At 45.7% G+C, this 21537-nt stretch overlaps 1 protein-coding gene across 11 annotated transcripts in view; it reads left to right on the forward strand.

The window, feature by feature from the left end:
• LOC141148391 (interferon-induced very large GTPase 1-like) overlaps nucleotides 1-21537 on the forward strand; it is a 256872-nt gene that overhangs the window by 73908 nt on the left and 161427 nt on the right. For 2 of the 11 annotated variants that reach the window (XM_073635844.1, XM_073635840.1), the window contains 2 exons: nucleotides 14249-14413; nucleotides 14708-14987. The exons of 6 other annotated variants lie outside the window; for them this stretch is intronic. The gene's annotated coding sequence lies outside the window, so the exon portion shown is untranslated. The remainder of the gene's footprint in view (nucleotides 1-14248; nucleotides 14414-14707; nucleotides 14988-21537) is intronic. 3 more of the 11 variants (XM_073635845.1, XM_073635843.1, XM_073635842.1) reach the window with 2 other exon arrangements.

The raw sequence follows: 21537 nt of genomic DNA on the forward strand, positions 1-21537 counted from the left end.
ACACACAATCATCTATTCCAAATGTATTATTTTCATTGCAATTGCATACATTGAATAATTATTAATAATAAGTAAAATTAAAGATGTTAAAAATGAATTTACCCTGGATTCCCTGAGCAAGAAGTGAAACCATCAAGCAAACAGTTGTTTGAGCTCCAATGCTGCCTTTTTCAGGGTACAATATGAAGTGCAGTGCCGGTACAGTGGGAGGAGCTTTACATTAAGGAAACCCAAGCTGAGTTTAGGTTCTGTATGTAAGCTTTAATAACAAGGTGTAAAGTCAATGTGGTTTGACAACATATAACGCACAATATCTCCGCAACCAAAGTGGCACAAACGTTTATTTTTGCCGCACAAACCCGGCACAAATGAATGGCGTGTTTGTTTTTAAAATTCAGGAACATGGGGTGCAATGTGGGCGGGGTTGCAGCAACTATAATGCACAATATCTCTGCAACCAAAGCGTCACAAAAGTTTATTTTTGCGGCACAAACCAGCACAAACGCGGCACAAACGAATGGCGCGTTTGTTTTTAAAATTCAGGGACATGGGGTGCAAAGTGGGCGGGGTTGCAGCAACTATAACGCACAATATCTCCGCAACCAAAGCAGCACAAACATTTTTGCGGCACAAACCAGCACAAACGCAGCACAAATGAATGGCGCGTTTGTTTTTAAAATTCAGGAACATGAGGTGCAAAGTGGGCGGGGTTGCAGCAACTATAACGCACAATATCTCCGCAACCAAAGCGGCACAAACGTTTATTTTTGCGGCACAAACCAGCACAAACCCGGGACAAACAAATGGCGCGTTTGTTTTTAAAATTCAGGAACATGGGGTGCAATGTGGGTGGGGTTGCAGCAACTATAACGCACAATATCTCCGCAACCAAAGCGGCACAAACGTTTATTTTTGCGGCACAAACCAGCACAAACGCGGCAAAAACAAATGGCACGTTTGTTTTTAAAATTCAGGAACATGGGGTGCAAAGTGGGCGGGGTTGCAGCAACTATAACGTACAATATCTCCGCAACCAAAGCGGCACAAACGTTTATTTTTGCGGCACAAACCAGCACAAATGCGGCACAAACGAATGGCACGTTTGTTTTTAAAATTCAGGAACATGGGGTGCAAAGTGGGCGGGGTTGCAGCAACTATAACGTACAATATCTCCGCAACCAAAGCGCCACAAACGTTTATTTTTTCGGCACAAACCAGCACAAACCTGGCACAAACAAATGGCGCGTTTGTTTTTAAAATTCAGGAACATGGGGTGCAATGTGGGTGGGGTTGCAGCAACTATAACGCACTATATTTCCGCAACCAAAGCGGCACAAACGTTTATTTTTGCGGCACAAACCAGCACAAACGCGGCACAAACGAATGGCACGTTTGTTTTTAAAATTCAGGAACATGGGGTGCAAAATGGGCGGGGTTGCAGCAACTATAACGTACAATATCTCCGCAACCAAAGCGGCACAAACGTTTATTTTTGCGGCACAAACCAGCACAAACGCGGCACAAACGAATGGCGCATTTGTTTTTAAAATTCAGGAACATGGGGTGCAAAATGGGCGGGGCTTGCATTGAATTGAATGTTTAATATCTCAGAAACCGAACCGGCACAAACGCTAATTTTTGCGGCACAAATCAGCACAAACGCGGCACAAACGAATGGTATATTTTTATTCAGGTTTTACAAACATGGGGTGCCAACTTCACACAGCTCTTGTTATGGTGGTTCTCTGACACCTGCAAATCGAAGTTTATAGCTTTGATCTGTAGATGCAAAACACAGAATGTTACAATTGATATAATGTTTCAATGCACTTTCTGGGATGTGGTTGTTGATAAACATTGCCAGCCTGCTTCTTTTTTTTTGACAGCTCCTGCTGAATTGTTGGGTACTGAGACAGGGAAGGGTCCTGACAGCAGAGCAGAAGGACTGGATATACTAGACACTCTCTGTGTACACTGGTGACATGTTTTTGGGCATGTCTAGTATGCCCAAAGTCTGCAACTGGTTAAGGATTGTAAAAAAATGGTTAAATGTGAATAACTTTTAGGGTGATTTTCCAAATTATCTAAAATTTTCTGAATATGTTTGCATAGATAGAGACTTCTTTTGTGTGAAGTTTGGGGGAAATTGGTTAACATCAAAGCTTTTTTGTACGTTAAGCCACATTAAGCTCCCCACAAGCTTGATGTCCCTAGTTTGCCTTGTGGATCATCGAAATGCATGAAACTTCTTGGGTAGGTTTGGGAAGTTGAGAACTTTGGCTGTGCAAAGTTTTAAGACAATTGATTGAGGTTTAGGCACTTTATTACGCATTAAGCCATTTTGACATTTAATGTTTTAGTATGTCCCGAAAAATTGGTCCAACTTAGACCAATGTAAGTATGTAAGTTCCATACCTGGCTGATCCCAATGGACGCTGGAGACCACTGTAGTAGGCATCGCTAGTAGAGTGATTGCTGTTGCCTTCTGGATCCAATGTCAAGTGGCTTCACTGTTACATTGTGAACACAGGAGGTCAGTTGCTTAGGACAGGTGCCATTCAAAGAACACTTTGATTTCTTAATGAATGTACAGAATTCTCTGAATGATCAAGGTAGAGAGACAGGGCAGTGGCATCACCATCTCCACTTAATTTAATTAACCACTTAAGGACCGGAAGGATTTGCCCCAAATAAAATTAATGTCCTTTTTTCCCACAAATAGAGCTTTCTTTTGGCGGTATTTGATCACCTCTGCGGTTTTTATTTTTTGCGCTCTAAACAAAAACAAGACTGACAATTTTACAAAAAAAAAAAAACAATATAAAAAATTTTTTTAAAAAATATATAAAAAAAATTCTTCTTCAGTTTAGGCCGATATCCCGATATCTTCTACATATTTTTGGTAAAAAAAAAAAAAAATCGCAATAAGCTTATACTGATTGGTTTGCGCAAAAGTTATAGCATCTACAAAATAGGGGATATATTTATGGCATTTTTAACTACTAATGGCAGTGATTAGCGGTTTTTAGGGGGACTGCGACATTGCAGTGGACAAATCGGACACTTTTTTGGGTCCATTGACATTTATACAGCGATCAAAGATAAAAATAGCCACTGATTACTGTATAAATGTCATTGGCAGGGAAGGGGTTAGATGTGTTACCTAGGGAGTGTTTCTAACTGTGGGGGGATGGGACTGCCTGGAGGAGGAGACTGATCGCTGTTCCTAATCAGTATGAACACCAGATCTGTCTCTCATCTTCTGAACGGAGATCTGTCTGTTTACATTGACAGATCTTTGTTCTGTCTCTCTCAGGAACGATCGATGGGTGCCCGGTGGACATACAGTAGGCGACTGCGATATTGTGTCAATCTCGCCGCATTTCTCGGCGAGATTTGACACCTGCAAGCCCCGTCGCGGGAGCCAGCGCTGAGATGGCTCACTCATCGCGAAAGGAAAACTTTGTTTTCCTTTCGCGATGAGTGACTGGCAGTGCTGAGAGCTGTCTGGTATGAATCCTGAGGGGGAACGCCGCGCCAAATTTTAAATGAAAAAATCGGCGTGAGTTCCCCCCAGGGGCATACCAGGCCCTTAGGTCTGGTATGGATTGTAAGGGGAACCCCCTATGCCGAAAAATCGGTGTGGGGGTCCCCCCAAAATCCATACCAGACCCTTATCCGAGCACGCAGCCTGGCCGGCCAGGAAAGGGGGTGGGGACGAGCAAGCGTCCCCCCCCTCCTGAGCCGTACCAGGCCGCATGCCCTCAACATGGGGAGTGGGTGCCTTGGGGGAAGGGGGGGTGCCCCCACCCCAAAGCACCTTGTCCCCATGTTCATGAGGACAAGGGCCTCTTCCCGACAACCCTGACCGTTGGTTGTCGGGGTCTGCGGGCAGGGGGATTATCGGAATCTGGGAGCCCCCTTTAATAAGGGGGCCCCCAGATCCCGGCCCCCCACCCTGTGTGAATGAGTAGGGGTACATGGTACCCCTACCCATTCATCTAGGGAAAAGTGTCAATAAAAAAAAACACAGCACACAGGTTTTAAGAGTAATTTCTTAGGCAGCTCAGGGGTCTTCTTGTGACTTTGGGGGTGAGGGGGTGTTTTCTTCCGACTTCTCCCCTTGTTCCGCCTCTTCTCCCGGGCCCTTCCGCTATTTTCTTCCAGCTCTTTTGCCAGCGAGGGGCCTGGTCTGCTGCTGCTGTCTTGTCGCCGTTGTCTTGCCACCGCGGTCTCGCCGCCGCTGTCTCGTCGCTTCTTCTCTTCTTCCGATGTTGACACAACGCTCTCTCCGGCTGGAATGCTGTGTGCGAGCTGCGGAGCCATTTATATAAGCGGTGACCCCGCCCCCTTGTGACGTCACGGTCCCAGCATGCGCAGGGACTCTGGGGTCACGCCCCTTATGACGCCAGAGTCCCTGCGCATGCTGGGACCGTGATGTTACAAGGGGGCAGCTCGCACACAGCATTCCAGCCGGAGAGAGCGTCGTGTCAACATCAGAAGAAGAGAAGAAGCGACGAGACAGAGGCGGGGAGACAGCGGCGACAAAACAGTGGCGACAAGACAGTGGCAGCAGACCGGGCCCCTCGCTGGCAAAAGAGCAGGAAGAAGATAGCGGAGGGGGAGAAGAGGCGGAACACCGGGAGAAGTTGGAAGAAAACACCTCCCCACCCCCGAAGTCGGAAGAAGACCCCGGAGCTGCCTAATAAATTACTCTTAAAACCTGTGTGCTGTTTTTTTTTTTATTGACCCTTTTCCCTAGGTGAAAAAAAAAAATGTGGGGTACCATGTACCCCATACTCATTCACACAGGGTGGGGGGCCGGGATCTGGGGGCCCCCTTGTTAAAGGGGGCTCCCGGATTCCGATAAGCCCGCAGACCCCGACAACCAACGGCCAGGGTTGTCGGGAAGAGGCCCTTGTCCTCATCAACATGGGGACAAGGTGCTTTAGGGTGGGGGGGCCCCCTTCCCCCAAGGCACCCACCCCCCATGTTGAGGGCATGCGGCCTGGTACGGCTCAGGAGGGGGGGCGCTCGCTCATACCCACCCCCTTTCCTGGCCAGCCGGGCTGCGTGCTCGGATAAGGTTCTGGTATGGATTTTGGGGGGACCCCCACGCTGATTTTTTGGCATTGGGGGTTCCCCTTACAATCCATACCAGACCTAAGGGCCTGGTATGCCCCTGGGGGGAACCCACGCCAATTTTTTCATTTCAAATTTGGCACCGCAATTCCCCTCAGGATTCATACCAGACAGCTGTCAGGACTGCCTGTCACTCATCGGGAAAGGAAAACAAAGTTTTCCTTTCCCGATGAGTGAGCCAGCGCGACATGCACAGTACCCTGTCGCCGAGAACCAGCGAGATGGTATCGCGCTGGAAACACAATCTCGCGGTCAGGTACTGTAGCGGCATCAGCTCCATCGTCGCGCCGCACACCCCCTAGAGCTCTTAAAGCGGCCGAAGTACCATGACGACGATTCGCACAGGGGAGTCAACCTGCCGAAGTATAACTGCATAACTAAGTTCTCACCATCCCTGGCCAATTTGTATATGGATTGTGGGAGAGGTCCCGCATTTTTGGACCTGCAAGTGCTTTTCGAAAAGACACTGCATTTTACTGTCGATACATAGACGATCTCCCGTTCATTGTCTCCAAGCCACACATCTGTTTGGATCAATGGTTGGAGTATATGAATAATAATACTTTGAATTTAAAATTTATAGGACAACATGAACCAAAGTCTATGGAGTTTCTAGATGTTAAGCTTACAGGAGACAACAATGAAATCATCTCGAATCTCTATAGAAAACCCACTGCGAGTAATACTCTTCTGCGTGCAGATTCTAGCCATTCTAGCCAGGTGGAAGATTGGGTGGAAGAAAGAGTAGAAGGAAGAGTTGAGAGGGATTCCCTGACTCCAGTCTGGTCTGACAGAAGTCGCAGTCTCTCATAGTACCACAGCCTGGGGACATAAACGTCATCTGCTGCAGCTCCGGATCTCTGGGAATCCGTGACCTTCTTGCGCTCCCTTAGATAAGTGCTCCTCAGGCCACCAATTTTGGCTTTTAAATAGGGGATGGTTGCCGTGGGGACCACCGGCTTCACCAACTCCAGCAGTTTCTCCAGCGCTGCCTGCCTCTTTTGTTTATTATTGTATTGGGGGTGTTTGACCTGCCACAGACAGGGCAGCTCCCTGTATTTGTCTATGAACAGGGGGAAGAAGCCATTCTTGGTGGCTTCTTCCACCTGTTCATAGACAAATACAGGGAGCTGCTCTGCCATCCATTTTATCTGCAAGACACAACACAAGACAAACCCTATTGTCATGCAAAACTCTCCTAATCTTGTTGCAATATAGGCCTCAATCGAGAAGCAGTATAGGCCCAAGTTTAGATCTTACCTTCGTTATCACGATCGGCGCCTCCGATACTCCTTCCTCCGCTCACAGATCGTACGCACTACGCACGCGCGTTACGCTTTATATACACTGCGCATACGTGAAACTCCACCTGCCCCTGACATTCTTTCTAGTCTATTCCCCACCCCTTCTCGTTCGGCGCAGAGGGGGAAGAGCACATGGCGGAGACAGAGCAGGTGCGTGCTAATTACAGCAATGAGGAGGAGGAGGAGGAAAGCCCTGAGCCTGAAACGTCCCGATCCCGGAGGAGACGATTTAAGGCCTTAAATATGTCCTTTGGGGAGATGTTGGAGATGGTGGACATACTGAAGAAGGCCAACTAGGACGGGAAGTATGGACCTTACCCCAACCCAAATGTCAGAAAGGCCAAGATAATGGGGAAAGTGGTCAAAAGTCTGCAGAAGAATTTCGGGGTACGACGATCAAAAAATCAGCTCAGGAAGCGGTGGTCGGACCTCAAATTAAGGACTGAGCAGTACAGAAGGATCAGGAGAGTGCTGCAAAAAAGTAAGTAGTTGTCCTGTGTTCCTATTCTTTATTTTTATTACATTCGTGCTGCTCCATTTGCTTTTCTTAACTGTTGTACAGTTTAAAATGGCAACTTTCATGTTCATGGGCACATTGTTCGTTCATATGAAACATTGTTCATTCGGCATAGAAAACACCAATGTTTTGGCCATATGCATTTGAATACATTTTTGCTAGCCTACTCCTCTTCCAATAATTTTGTTGTGTAGATGGGTTTGTAACTAGAATGAAATGCCAACTAGATTCTGTGTAAGGAGAGGACGCTCAGCAGCTATTTACACATCTGGACGCTGGAGCACTAGTGTGGGACACAAGAACACCCTTTTTATTAGGGGGCTCCACACAGGTGCTCCAGTGTCTACTATAGGGGTGTCTACATCTGTGAAGCTTGCACAAAACAGGTAAGTATTCAAGCTTGACAAAGGAAAAAAATATTTCTTCATCTTGGAACTATGCCAAAATAGACAATTGTACCCCACTTCCAAGCAATGTTTCATATTCCTATTTCTGCCATGAAATATCTGTGTGCGAAGTATACCTATTTTTTTTAACATAGGGGATAAAAGACTCGCAGGACACCACTCATCTGAGGAGACCACAGACCCCCCACCTCAGGAAGAAGTGGAGATCCCACAAAGCCAACATGAGGAGGAGGAGGAGGAAGGAGACGTGGTGGAACTAGTCACCACAACAGGTGAGTGTCTGCGACCACAGGCTCAGGTAGGAGATGGATGCCGGCATATTTATAATACATTACAATAAACATGAGCGGATTCTGGACAGCCGCACTCAAATAATAGCCTTGTTTATTGAAGAATACACATCAAAATTCAAAAAGTTACAGCAGACAAAAACGAGCTAAAATAGCTTGTTTTTGTCTGCTGTGACTTTTTGAATTTTGATGTGTATTCTTCAATAAACAAGGCTGTTATTTGAGTGCGGCTGTCCAGAATACGTTCATGTTTATTGCGATCAGCATTAAGCCAGCACCTGTGACCTCCAAACCGAGATTGAACTACCTTTTTGTCTATTTAGTGTTCCTAGAGCGGTGTTCATTCCTTCCTACCTTCAATATTGATAATTCATGGTGTGTTTTTGTTTCTATCTTTTTAGGTGATCGTGATGTTGTGGATCCAGGTCATTTCACCTCTGAAAGTGCACAGATCCTGATCGGGGAGATCATGGGGTGTAATAGGGGCTTGGAAAACATCCAGAAAAACATCAATGATGTTCAAAAAAAAATGAAGAACATCATTGATGTTTTAGGGAGTTTAAAACCCCTCCAAATCCCTTCCCTTTTTTGTGCTTTTTGGGATCTAAAAATTTCTCACATTTTTTGACATATATGAGAAAAGCCAAATTTTGAAGATGCACACAGTGTGTCATGATGTGCTATCTGCCATCACAGGAGATCAATGTATGCGTTTTGGGGGTGCAACCCCATCCTCAATAATAAAGTAGCTGAGAGGAAGGGGTTGCACCCCCAAAACACGTCCCTTGATCCCCTGTGATGGCAGCTAGCACATGTTGACATTCGGCAATTTGTGTGCATCTTCAAAATTTGGCTTTTCCAGGGGTGACTTCACCCCATCTGAACGCAATATCTGATATTGCTTTCAATTTCTACAAAAGTTGAACTTTGTAAGTTCCAGATTTGTGTCTTTCTTGTTGGTTTTAAACATGCCTGTTTTACCTTAAATGGACATTTCTACTTTTAGTAATGTGACCAAACAAATTGGGATACAACAAACATGTTGGTTTTGTTTTAAAAACCTTTTATAAATGCACATGTGATTGTGCTGGTATTAAAAAGATTGATAGTCAAGAATGTGTGGATTATTGTTTCAACGCTCCAAAACGTTTGTTGTGCTAAAATTGGTGTTTTCTGTGACAATGGGGTTTATTTCCTAAGGGCAAATCCACTTTGCACTACAATTGCAGTTTCAGTGCAGGCTGAAGTACACTTGTAGTGCAAAGTGTCTTTGCCTTTAGTAAATAACACCCAACAGTGCTTTTTAAGGTTACACAATCACGCCATTTTCAGGACTCCCCACATTTCTGTCAGGGTCAGCTAAAAGAAACACAAACCGTAAATGTCACCAAAGATTTTAGTAGTTAAAATTATTTTTTATTTTAAAAATGTTTCAGACATTGTCTGGCATATTGATGGCCCCCCTACCCACAAAGTAATCGAGGTATCTAAGACGGACCTCGTGGGCACTCAGGGGGGGCAAGCCAGGATGGCCACTTTCAAGCGCCGTCAGGGTTGGTTCATTATGAATTCCGGCCTCAGGCCCAACTGAGGCAGCATAGTTGGCAGAATTTTGCTTTAAAAAGTTGTGTAGAACACAGCACGCCAGGATATGATTCAGTTTGTACTCCGCCATGTGTATGGGTGTAAGAAATAGGCGGAACCGGCTGGCCATGATTTCAAATGTGTTCTCCACCACTCTTCTGGCTCTGGCCAGCCGGTAAGTAAAAACCCTCCAGTCCGGAGTGAGGGTCCTCATAGGGAATGGCCGCATAAGATGGTCCCCCAGCGCAAACACTTCAACAGCAACGAAGACGAATGGGAGTCCTTCCACATTGTCTTCTGGAGGTGGCAAGTCCAAGCTGTCATTCTGGAGATGCCTGTAGAACTCCGTCTGGGCAATGACTCCACCATTGGACATCTGGCCATTCTTCCCCATACAGGAACTCATAAGTAGCCGACACCACCGCCAACATCACAATACTATTGAGCCCCTTATAGTTGTAATAGTATGACCCCGAGTTGGGTGGTGGGACGATGTGGACGTGTTTCCCATCAATTGCCCCTCCGCAGTTAGGAAAGTCCCACCGCTGGGCAAAGTGGGAGGCCACAGTCTGCCATTCCTGTGGGTTGGAAGGAAACTGTAGTCAAACAAGAAAAAAAAATCATTTTGCACATAAACAGGGAAAGCAGATTAGACACAAACATTCTTGGCCAACATCAGTATAACATTTATTTTAGGGAGTTTTGAAAGACCAAGGTATAAGGTCCACCTATCAGATCCCCCCTCCTCTCATGGGCCATTTCTAACATTTTAGGGGGGAGATGTTTTGGACAGGTAACCCTCTCCACTTCATTGAGAGATGAATGCCCAAATAATTTGTATTACTTTGGTCAGCCCCTCTTTACTTACACTATTGGCAGCCCACTGGACAGGTAAGAAGTGTTATAATACAAAGATATAAATACACACTGCACACATTTTAGCACATTTGGAAATTCTGCTATTATCTATCAAGATAATAATAGTATACAAAAACTTTAAACAGTACCATTTGAAAGTATAAAGACAGGCCCTTGCACTACATGCTTTGGGGAATTCATCCATACATCTGAGCACAAAAGAGGTGGGTATAGTGTGTATGGGTTTGGCAAAGTCAGCAGATAGATGATTAAGGATAGATAGAGAATTGTTATCGGCTGACTTAGCAGTTGGGAGGAGGGAGGGTTCAAAATGATTTGGGGACCCAAAAAAAAGCCTCTAGCACTCTGCCAGAATTTAAAGCATAAATCACATTTTTACACCTTTTAGGGGGTTTTTAGGGTAAAGCACTACTATGGAGCTGACAAAATACACTGTTAAATGATTATGAGGTGAAGGAGAACATGCTGGGGAGGTAAGTGAAGGCAAATATGCATAAAGGACAAAAAAAATAAAGCATGCATGAGGACAAAGGGGACATTCACAGCATATTACAATCATGGTAATTAGGGAATGAGGAAAGAAATACAATATATTATCAAACATTAAATACATTAAAATGTAATATTAAAGGATAACAATCTTACCTTAATATAATCTTTCTGCAGGACCTGAATGATGGCAGAACAGGTCTCTGGGATAATGATCCCCAGAGCCTGGGGGGAGATGCCTGTCGAGAACTTGAGGTCCTGCAGGCTTCTCCCCGTTGCCAAGTACCGCAGGGTAGCGACTAGCCTCTGCTCTGGAGTGATAGCTTGCCTCATGCAGGTATCCTGCCTGCTGATATAGGGGGTCAGCAAAGCCAACAAACGGTGAAATACGGGGTCCGTCATCCGGAGAAAGTTCCTGAAATCATCAGGATTATTCTCACGGATCTCACGGAGCAAAGGCATGTGACAGAACTGGTCACGCTGGAGCAACCAATTCTTGGTCCATGAACTCCTCCCCACCCTGTTCATGGCTGGACTTGTGTCAAGTGTAACAAAGTGTAGCGCTAAAAAGTAAAATACAAATAGAAAGAAAGATGGTGATTTAAGAATATCTCTAATGTCTTGTTTTATAGTCCATCATAATAGTGAATCGCAGTCCATCTTAACGTGAAGCCATCATGATCACCCTGTGCGTAGGGATGAAAAGATGTGAAAATACCACCACCAATATGAAAAGAGGCCTACCAAAAAGTTTGAACCCAAATCAGCATACGCTCTATGGGTTAAACCGGCTTGTATTGCCCACCGGCAATGAGGAGAAGGTCTTGGTAACCAGCAACAGATGGAGTCCTAAGAGCCTTCCCGGGAGTGTCATAAGCATATAAATGTGAAGATATCACCACCAAAGTGAATGCAGGCTTACCGGAGAGTTTGAACCCAAAACAGCATACGCTCTATGGGTCAAACCAGCTTGTATTGCCCACCGGCCTTGGTGGTCAGCGAGGGATGGGGTCCTAGGAGCCTTCACGGACGTATCTTCTCCGTAGGGGTGGTTAAATATCCCAGGACATGGCCCATATAGAATAATAAAGGGGCCACATAGTGTGATTCCGTAAACAAAGTAAACTTTTTAATAAAGGAAAACACTTACATTTGAGTAGTTTAAAAAGCGCTTGTACATAAAAAAGTGGTGGCAGTGGAGTCCTCCCAACGTCTTACAAGACTTCATCACATTTCAATGTGACTATTTGATAGAATTACTTGAGTTCGCAACCAAACACAATTATTTTTGGTTCAACCAAGGCTACTACCTTCAACAATGTGGAGTAGCGATGGGAGCGAAGTTCGCACCTAGCCTTGCGAACTGTTCATGACCAAGTGGGAGGAGGATGTCGTCTATGCCCAGGGAACCACGTCATTGGTCCTGTGGGCTAGGTATATAGACGACATCCTCCTCCTATGGAGTGGAACTTTGGACACACTTAAACAAATTTTTGAACATCTGAATTCTAACGATAGAGGTATCTCCTTATCATATGAGGCTAGCGAAACTAAAATTTATTTTCTAGACTTACAAATAGAAATAGTTGATAAACAGTTTAGATTTAATACATATTTTAAACCTACAGACCGCAATGGTTTTATTCCTGTGGATAGCTGTCACCACAGGTCCTGGCTTGGTGCAGTTCCACGTAGCCAATTTTTAAGGCTTCGTAGGAACTGCACTGATACAGAGGTATTCACTATACAAGCAGGTATCCTCAAACAAAAATTTATCGATAAGGGATATGACGGCGCAAGTTTGGATCTGGAGATCCAAAGGGCTATTGACACGGACAGGAAGTCTCTGCTTGCAATAAAGCCAGAAAAAGAACCTGATGAGAAGTTCAAGTGGGCTGTGTTGACATCTTTTTCAATACAGCACAAGCAAATTAAAAACATCATAAGGAAACATTGGGACGTCCTCAGACAAGTAAACATTCTGGGCACGTTAATGCCAGAAGAAGCCAAAGTCATGTTCGGAGGAGCACCATCCTTACAAGTTCGGGTAGCTCCCAATGTTATTAATCCACCTGCCCGTCCTTCATTTTTTTATGATTTGACCGTTTTTTTCCCATGTAGAAAGTGCGTTGTGTGTCAACACAACACACTAGAGAGACGCAAAGTGACAGAATTTACATATACCGTCACTGGAAGTTGATACACTATAAAAACCATTCTGTACATGTAGCACAGGATATATAGTGTATCTTATTACTTGCCCGTGTCGCAAGCAATACATAGGCCATACCATTAGGACATTCTCCATAAGAGTAGGGGAACATATCGATCTAATTAAAGGTAGAGATTCAAAACACACAGTCCCCAGGCACTACAAGGAATTTCACAATAGCAACCCTGAAGGGTCTCAATTTATTATCATAGACAAATATACTCCACCTTGGAGGGGGGGGCTAGAACTAGAGGGGTTTCCTGTCTAGAAATGTTCTGGATACATGAACTACAGACATTCTTTCCACAGGGCATGAATGTAGAATTGGATATTAATGCTTTTATTGACGACTCTTAATCTGTAATTGTTGTGAACATTTTATACCCTGTATTTATTTATGCACATATTTTCTGTTGTAAGACACTGTGACCTATTGAGAATCCATCTCATAATGAATTTCAGGATGAAAACTTCACTTTACACTCATATATATTTGTACAATGTTTTTACACATATGTTTTCTTATTAGTTTGTATATGCCCACATCCAATTGAGATAAGTCAGGGTTTGTTGGGCCTGAGATGTGACAGGATACGGTGTCATCCGGACCATCAAATCTATTACTATGTACATAGGGGCTGTAGTAGTGCATCATACATTATGGCTGAACATCCACACATTGCGTACACTCCTCTCCACCTTTAATGCATAAGACGGACTCTTCCAGCCGTTCACCCCTCCTCCCCCTATGTAGATGTCAATAACCAAGCGATCTCCTAAGGGCGTCGGTACGCAAAACATGTGTATGACGTCATGACGCACGTCGGTGCAACACTTAGAGACGTGGAACGCACGCCAGTTTAGTCAATTCAGAACGAGGCTATTTGGAACACATCCTCATACCGACACCGTGACGTAAGGTTGCGGGGTTTGGTGTCGGAAGTATACCACCTCGCAAACCGGAAGACGTGCGGCATATGGTATGTTTACAACTGTAAATCTTTGCATTTGAAGAAATCCATATTTCAACAAGACATAATATGGGAGGTGTAAATTATGTTCATATATGGGGACCATTATGATATACTTTGTGGTGCCGGAATGCAAGGTGTGTCCCATTAGAGAGGCTTGGAACGCACGCGGGTCCACCATTTTGGACGACCCGGAAGTGCCGGACCAAAAAACGAAGGAGCTGGATTCTCATCATAGGGGTCACAGTGACTTTATTAAGGAGCTTGGCTGCAGTGGATGGACACCCCAGATGAAGTCTTGTAAGACGAAACGCGTCGGGTAGACTCCACTGCCGCCACTTTTTTTATGTACAAGCGCTTTTTAAACTACTCAAATGTAAGTGTTTTCCTTTATTAAAAAGTTTACTTTGTTTACGGAATCACACTATGTGGCCCCTTTTTTATTCTATATAGGCCATGTCCTGGGATATTTAACCACCCCTACGGAGAAGATACGTCCGTGAAGGCTCCTAGGACCCCATCCCTCGCTGACTACCAAGGCTTCCCTTCCATTGCCGGTGGGCAATACAAGCTGGTTTGACCCATAAAGCGTATGCTGTTTTGGGTTCAAACTCTCTGGTAAGCCTCCATTCATATTGGTGGTGGTACTTTCACATCTTTTCATCCCTACGCACAGGGTGATCATGATGGCTTCACGTTAAGATGGACTGCGATTCACTATTAAGATGGACTATAAAAAAGACATTAGAGATTTTCTTAAATCACCATCTTTATTTCTATTTGTATTTTACTTTTTAGCGCTACACTTTGTTACACTTGACGATTATAGCAAAATTTCTATTTGTTGTGTTAGCCGCTTACAACACTGAGTAAGCGCAAAGTTATCTTGTTTTTTTTTGGACTTGTGTCAAGGTAAGGACCCCAACACCAAACCCCCGCACAGCACGAACTCTACGAGGAGTACGTATACGCAACATGGCTAGAAAACGGTGGGCTGCTCAGAATGAAGTAACAGAACGCACTGAAGAACAGCAAGGCCTGTGAAGAGCGACCTGAAAAACAGCAATGAGTGGACAAGAAAGCACTGAGTAATCAAATACGAACTCACTGCACGCACTGAAGACCAGATACAAACCCACAAGCACAAACTGAACAGCAGAAAACGATCTGAAAGCCACAAGTCTGAAAAAGCGTGAGTCGTCTCTCACCAAACTTTTACTAACACGAGATTAGCAAAAGGAGCCCAAAGGGTGCCGCGCTTGGTTCTGAACTGCCCGTTTATAGTCTCGTCGTACGTGGTGTACGTGACCGCATTCTTGGCGATCGGAAATTCCGACAACTTTGTGCGACCGTGTGTATGCAAAACAAGTTTGAGCCAACATCCTTCGGAAAAAATCCATGGACTTTGTTGTCGGAATGTCCAATCAATGTCCAATCGTTTGTTCGGGGCATTACTGTTTAGTGTTTTACTGTGGTTGTCTAGCAGGTATTACTGTCAAAAAGCAGTTTTTTCTGGTGCAAGTCTTAAAAATATAATATTAACATAGCATACTAAATACTTTTTGGTTAATGCAACACAAAAGCATTCACTGTACCCATTGATGAATTAGTACATTATGAACAAACTGTTCTTCTTTACTTTGATTGCATTAGTGTTTTGAAAAATACATTTTTTATTTAAATATGTTAGTGCAATGGCTGTCAGTGGAGGGGGAAGTGCATTGGTGCAGTGACCATCAGTGGAAAAGTGGATGCAGTGTCCCTCAGGGGGAAATAGGTGGGTGCAGTGTCCATCAGGGGAAAGTGGGTGGGTCCAGTGTCCCTCTGGGAAGAAGTGGATTGGTACAGTGATCATCAGTGGAAAAGTGTAAGTGTGTGTGTTTGTGTCGGGGGGGAGTGCAGCAACTATGAGTGGAGAACAGGGTGGGTGCATGCAGTGGCAATCAGGAGAGAAGTGGGTGGGTGCAGTGACCATCAGTGGAGAAGAAGGTGGGTGCACTGACCATCAGCAGAGAAGTTGGTGGGTGGGTGAGAATACCATCAGTGAAGAAGTTGGTGGGTGCAGTGTCCTTTAGGGGAGAAGTAGGAGGTTGCAGGGGCAATCAGTGGAGAAGTGTATGTGTACAGAAGCCATCGGTATAGAAGTAGGTGGGTGCAGTGTCCATGACAGGAAACGTGGGAGGGTGAGATGCAAATCTGTGGAAATGTTGGCAGGTGCAGTGGACATTATTGTAAAAGTGAGTGGGTGCAGTTTCCATCAGGGGAGAAGTGGCATGGTGCAGGGGCCATCAGGGGAGAAGTGGGCGTGTACAGTGACAATCAGTGTAGAAGTAGGTGAGTGCAGTGTCCATCAGGGGAGAAATGGTTAGGGGCAGTGTTCATCAGGGGAGAGGTGGGTGGGTGCAATAGCCATCAGCGTAGAGATAGGCAGGTACAGCGGGAGGGTGTAGTGTCCATCAGGGGAGAAGTGGGTGGGTGCAGTGTCCATCAGGGGAGGGGTGGGTGCTAGGGATGAGCCTCGTGTTCGAGTCGAACCCATGTTCGACTCGAACATTGGCTGTTCGATCGTTCGCCGAATTGTGAACGATATGGGCCGTTCGCGCGGCATCACAGTGCATTGCTGGCTGATGATTGGCCAAGCATGCACTATGACCCGCATGCTTGGCCAATCACAGCGTCATCGGTAGAGAGAGCTGTAATTGGCCAAAGCCAGGGTGGCTTTGGCCAATTATGGCTCAGGGGGTTTAGAACACGCCCCACACTATATAAGGCCGCCTGCACGGCGGCCCTGTGTAGTGTGTTCCGGCGTTGAGAGACAGAGACAGAGAGACAGTGTCATTTCATTTGAGTTAGCTAGATTAGGCAGGACAGTCAGTAAGTTAGCTGCACTTACAGTGTATTGTGTATATATATATATGCATCCCAGGTGTTGTGTGTGTGTGTGTGTATGTATGTATATATATATATATATATATATATATATATATATATATATATATATATATATATATACACTGTATTCAGTTTAGCTAGATCCGTTCCTGTTATCTTCCTACTGACAGGCAGGCTTGTCTTGTTACAGTATTTACAGCTACCTGAAGAAAATTGCTGGTGTTCTTTTGATCCTATTAGTACCACAGTCAGGCAGCTAGACTATTTACAGTTAGTGTAGTGCGTCCTCCTCACAGTGTTCAGTTAAAGCTACAAGTTAGTAACCTCTGCACAGTGTTCAGCTAAAACTACAAGTTAGTGTAGTGCACAGTATTCAGCTAAAGCTACAAGTTAGGGTAGTGCATCATCCTCACAGTGTTTAGCTAAAGCTACAAGTTAGTTTAGTGTGACCTCTGCACAGTGTTCAGCTAAATCTACAAGTTAGTGTAGTGCATCCTCCTCACAGTGTTCAGCTAAAACTACAAGTTAGTGTAGTGTGACCTCTGCACAGTGTTCAGCTAAATCTACAAGTTAGTGCGTCCCCCTCACAGCGTTCAGCTAAATCTACAAGTTAGTGTAGTGAGACCTCTGCACAGTGTTCAGCTAAAGCTACAAGTTAGTGTAGTGCGTCCTCCTCACAGTGTTCAGCTAAATCTACAAGTTAGTTTAGTGTGACCTCTGCACAGTGTTCAGCTAAAGCTACAAGTTAGGGTAGTGCATCCTCCTCGCAGTGTTCAGCTAAAGCTACAAGTTGGTGTAGTGTGTCCTCCTCACAGTGTTCAGTGAAAACTACAAGATAATGTAGTGCGACCTCTGCACAGTGTTCAGCTAAAGCTACAAGTTAGTGTAGTGCGTCCTCCTCACAGTGTTCAGCTAAACCTACAAGTTATTTTTTGCGAGCTCTGCACAGTGTTCAGCTATAGCTACCTGTAGAAGGCTGGTGGTGTTTTCCTGATCCTATCACTACCGCAGGCAGCTAAATAAGCTACAAGTTATTTTTTGGCGAGCTCTGCACAGTGTTCAGCTAAAGCTACCTGTAGAAGGTTGGTGGTGTTTTCCTGATCCTATCACTACCGCAGGCAGCTAAATAAGCTACAAGTTATTTTTTGGCGAGCTCTCGCGCAGTGTTCACCTAAAGCTACCCGTAGAAGGTTGGTGGTGTTTTCCTGATCCTATCACTACCGCAGGCAGCTAAATAAGCTACAAGTTATTTTTTGGCGAGCTCTGCACAGTGTTCACCTAAAGCTACCTGTAAAAGGTTAAAATCTAAATTAATAATGCGCCAACCAAAAAGTGAAAAAAGCAGCCAACACAACAATCAGACAAATTGTAACAAAGATATAATGTGGATAAGTGTGGCGCTAAAGAAAAATAATAATCTATATGTGCGTTATTGGGCACTTTGCATTACTCACCTTTGCTAGTGCCTAGTTTACACACGATCAACTTCGTGTTTCATTAATACAAAGTGCTCTTATTTCCACTTTGCATTACTCACCTTCGCTAGTGCCTAGTTTACACACGATCAATTTCGTGTTTCATTAATACACTTTGTTGCGCATACCGTCTTTCAGATGTCTATTCTGTCAGGCTTTGCCCAATAACGCACATATAGATTATTACTTTTCTTTAGCGCCACACTTATCCACATTATACCTGTAAAAGGTTGGTGGGGTTTTCCTGATCCTATCACTACCGCAGGCAGCTAAATAAGCTACAAATTAGTTTTTGGCGAGCTCTGCACAGTGTTCACCTAAAGCTACCTGTGGAAGGTTGGTGGTGTTTTCCTGGTCCTATTACTACCACAGGCAGATAAATAAGCTACAAGTTAGTGTAGTGCGAGCTCTGCACAGTGTTCAGCTAAAGCTACCTGTAGAAAGTTGGTGGTGTTTTCCTGATCCTATTACTACCGCAGGCAGCTAAATAAGCTACAAGTTAGTGTAGTGTGAGCTCTGCACAGTGTTCAGCTAAAGCTACCTGTAGAAGGTTTGTGGTGTTTTCCTGATCCTATCACTACCGCAGGCAGCTAAATAAGCTACAAGTTAGTTTTTGGCGAGCTCTGCACAGTTGTGCACCTAAAGCTACCTCTAGAAGGTTGGTGGTGTTTTCCTGATCCTATCACTACCGCAGGCAGCTAAATAAGCTACAAGTTAGTTTTTGGCGAGCTCTGCACAGTTGTGCACCTAAAGCTACCTCTAGAAGGTTGGTGGTGTTTTCCTGATCCTATCACTACCGCAGGCAGCTAAATAAGCTACAAGTTAGTTTTTGGCGAGCTCTGCACAGTGTTCAGCTAAAGCTACCTGTAGAAGTTTGGTGGTGTTCTCATACTACAGGCAGGCAGTTGATTTTGCTAGCTGTAGTATCAGTATATATATATATATATATATATATATATATATATATATATATATATATATATATATATATATATATCCCAGCTTAGTGCAGCTATAGGCCATTAGTATGCCTGGAAGGCCAACAAGGAGAGGCAGACAGTCATAAGCCAATAAAAAAGGGCAAGCAGGCTCTTTGTCTAGAGGCAACAGTGCTGGTCGTGGAGACGGTGCATCCTCATCAGCACGTGGCCGTGGGACACACTTGGCCTTTTTTTCGGCAGCTGCCCGCGTTGAGCCGCAACATGCGGAAGACTTGGTCGAGTGGATGACCAAGCCGTCCTCATCCTCCTCATCCTCTCTCACCCATGCTCAGGGTACTTTGTCTGGAAAAGCAGCGGCCTCTTCCCTCGGCTCAATGTCATCAATGACTCCTTCCCTAGCCCCACCATGTCCTCCTGAGGAGTCCCTCGAACTGTTTGACCACAGTGTTGGGTACATGCTCCAGGAGGATGCCCAGCGTTTGGAAGGCTCTGATGATGATACTGAGCTAGATGAAGGCAGTAACGTGAGCACGAACAGAGGGGGTGCCCAAGAAGGACAGCAATCTGGCAGTCGTGCTCCCCCTGCTGCAGCATACTGCCAGGTTTGCTCCAGTGATGAGGAGGGTTTGCCTCAGTGATGAGGTCACTGACTCAACGTGGGTGCCTGATAGGAGAGAGGAAGAGGAGGCACATCACCAATGAGGCAGGATGCCCTCCAGGGGCCAGCCTAAGGGCAGCACACTGACTGCATCACACCCCAAAGCTCCGCATGTGCAGGGCGCTGCATTCTCTGCGCGTTATTCAAAAAGTTCTTTGGTGTGGGCCTTTTTTGGGACGAGTGCATCAGATCGCACCGCTGCTATTTGCAACATATGTCTCAAGCGTATCTCGCGTGGCCAAAACATCTCCCGCTTGGGCACCACATGCTTGACCAGACATATGTTGACCTGCCATGCAGTTCGTTGGCAAGCGTATCTAAAAGACCCACACCAAAGAACAAAGAGGACCTCTCCTTGCTCCTCATCAGCTGAGATCTCCAACCCCACTATACGTTCAGTCCTCTCTGAGACCTGCACTGAGAGGAATGAAGGTGTAGAATTAGGTGTGTCACAGCCAAGTACTTGTGGGCAATCTTCTTTCGGTACACCGACTTCAGATTGTACCAGACAAATTTTCCTGCCCCAGCTGCTGCACCGCTGAAAGAAGTTCGCTCTTAGCCATCCACATGCCCAGCGGTTGAATGCTAGCTTGGCAAAATTGCTAGCACTTCAACTGCTGCCTTTTCAGTTGGTAGACTCTGCCCTCTTCCGTGAGTTTGTGGAATGTGCGTCTCCTCAGTGGCAGGTACCCAAACGCCACTTTTTCTCACGGAAGGCTGGACAGGGCGGTCAGCAGTAAGGTGCATATTACCGCTGACTCATGGTCCAGCAGGCATGGACAGGGACGTTACCTAAGTTTCACGGCGCATTGGGTGACTCTGCTGGCAGCTGGGAAGGATGCAGGACAAGGTGCAGTAGTGTTGGAGGTTGTTCCACCACCACGCCTCCAAAATGCCACTACTAATGATTCTGACACACCTCTCTCCTCCACCCCTCCTCTTCTTCTTCCTCCATGGCCTCTTCCTGTGCTTTGTCCTCGGAACCAGTGGTGCACCGTAGGCGTTCAAGGGGCTACGCATGTACGCAGGCCAAAAGATGCCATGCGGTGCTTGAGCTGGTGTGCTTGGGGGACAGGAGCCACACTAGGGCAGAGGTTTTGTCAGCTCTGCAGGGGCAGGTTCAGAGGTGGTTGATGCTACGCCAACTTAAGGCAGGAATGGTGGCTTGCGACAATGGCACCAACCTCCTCTCTGCCCTCCGACAGGGACAAATGACCCATGTGCCCTGTTTGGCTCACGTCCTTAACTTGGTGGTGCAGCGGTTCTTGGGCAGGTACCCGGGGTTACAGGATGTCCTGAGGCAGGCCAGGAAAGTTTGTGTGCATTTCCGCCGGCCATATAATGCCAGTGCTCGGCTGGCGGACCTCCAAAAGGAGTTTAACCTGCCCATGAACCGCCTAATCTGTGACATGCTCACCAAGTGGAACTCAACGTTGGCCATGCTGCAGCGGCTGCACATGCAGCAGAGGGCCATCAATGAGTACCTGTGCGACTATGGCACCAGGACAGGGTCAGGGGAGCTTGTTTTTATTCCCCACGCCAGGGCACTTGAGGCAGAACAGAGGCAGGAAGAGGAGGACTTCCTTAGCTCTCAAGGCCCCCTTTATCCAGACAGTGTTCCTGCGTGCCCACTGATCACACCGGAAGAGGAGGAGGAGGATTGTGTCAGTATGGAGGTGGAGCCTGGCACTCAGCATCAGCAGCAGTCTTTAAGGGATCAGTCCCAAGAAACACATGGACTTGTACGTGGCTGGGAGGAGGTGGCTGCGGACCATG

This window comes from Aquarana catesbeiana, linkage group LG06 (assembly GCF_042186555.1).
Source record: "Aquarana catesbeiana isolate 2022-GZ linkage group LG06, ASM4218655v1, whole genome shotgun sequence".
Lineage (NCBI taxonomy): Eukaryota > Metazoa > Chordata > Amphibia > Anura > Ranidae > Aquarana > Aquarana catesbeiana.